General features: G+C 37.7%; 1 protein-coding gene across 2 annotated transcripts in view; it reads left to right on the top strand.

The window, feature by feature from the left end:
• Positions 1 to 312: 312 nt before the first annotated feature.
• The window catches only part of tomm34 (translocase of outer mitochondrial membrane 34), an 11528-nt gene continuing 10374 nt past the window's right edge, over positions 313 to 1466 (top strand). Inside the window, exon 1 of one of the 2 annotated variants that reach the window (XM_005724378.1) lies at positions 313 to 536. The gene's annotated coding sequence lies outside the window, so the exon portion shown is untranslated. Of the gene's footprint in view, positions 537 to 700; positions 719 to 1466 lie in introns of those variants that run through there. The other variant, XM_005724379.1, reaches the window with a different exon arrangement.

Here is a 1466-nt window from a genome sequence, read left to right as displayed (position 1 = left end):
AACAACTGCTTCTCCCTATCTCATGAGGCGTTCAAGATACAGAAAGGATAGTGCAAAGGACTTTTCACCACGAAAGTAAAACGAGCTGCGCTTTATTATAGCTTCGCGATCAAAAGCTGAAGCATATATAAAAAATCTGCATGTATTATCTTATAAAGTTAAAATTATTGTGGCGATTACTGCTGAAAACTCAACCAGTGAGTCATTTGTGGTTTCTGGTCTCTGAACACACTTTGATTAGATGGTCACCAGAGGGCGCGCCATGCAGGTGAAAGTCCTACACTGACCACAGTACTTGAACACATCGTTAAAACGAAGCGAAACCGATATCGCAAACTGAGAAGTTACTAGAGACTGCCGGCAAGTTCCATATACCTCCCCCTGTACTAAACTCTACCCAGGCAGAGTGTGGGTCTCAGCCACCGGGACAACATACATGCACTGAGTAATGCCATTATTAGCAACGTTCATAAGGGCAACAGATAGTTTGTGAAGAGGGGAACTTCCTCGTTGTGATCTCTCAGACTGAGCAGCCGGTAAGACATGCTAATAGTAGCAAAGCTATGCTACGCTATGTTAGCTGCCATAAAACACCATTCAAAACCCACACGAGTTAGCATTACTTAGCTAGCCCGTTAACGCATAGAACGAGTGGGAGTAAGACGACTTTTAAGCAAAATCTCGAGGAAACAAGATTCAGTCGTGGCTCTTTTTGAAAGTAGGATTTAAGTAATGGTTTGGAGAAAATGTCATGAACAGAATATGACTGTGTAACTGTTAGCGGCTAGGTACCAGATTAGCTTACAGTTAGATAAGCAGGTTTGTTAATTTGGTGTGGGGTTTTTAACCTGAGGTTTAACTGATTTAAGTTAAGCCTGTGGTATATGTGAGTGCAAACTATTAGCTGCCATCAAATCTCAGTTTTATTATTATTATTATTATTATTGTTGTTGTTGTTGTTGTTGTAGTAAGGCTACAGAAGCTGAAAGTGAAAGTATTTTTATTGGTTTGTGGTTATATGTCATATGACATATGTTATATGTCAGAGCTGGGTGCAGGATTTCACTCTATACATTTTTGTGGACACCATGTTAATTAATTAATTGGTTAAAAAGTAAAGGCATGTGGAAGAGAACATAAAGCACCACTGCAAGAAAAAAATGACTTCAACTTAATTAATTGTTTAATTGTTGTACAGTGTAACTAATTGAAAAAAATTTTAAGATTAGACAAGATATGTTATATTGATTCCAGATTTGGAAAATTCTTTAATTTACAGCCCTGCCAGTGGCCTCAAACAAAAATAAGCCTCTGTGCACTAAGCAAAGCTATTTGATATATATTCTTGTTAGTCAATCTAAAATTGCCTGCATCTGAATGTGACTATATAGTGTTGGTAATTAAAATTACTCTTGTGATTTAGTGTTAATCAGGCAGTCTCATGGCGTGCTTATGGTACAATTTTT

Source organism: Pundamilia nyererei, unplaced genomic scaffold (genome assembly GCF_000239375.1).
Source record: "Pundamilia nyererei isolate P.nyererei 1_Seehausen unplaced genomic scaffold, PunNye1.0 scaffold00012, whole genome shotgun sequence".
Taxonomy (NCBI): Eukaryota; Metazoa; Chordata; class Actinopteri; order Cichliformes; family Cichlidae; genus Pundamilia; species Pundamilia nyererei.
This window is presented reverse-complemented; position numbering and strand designations above follow the sequence as displayed.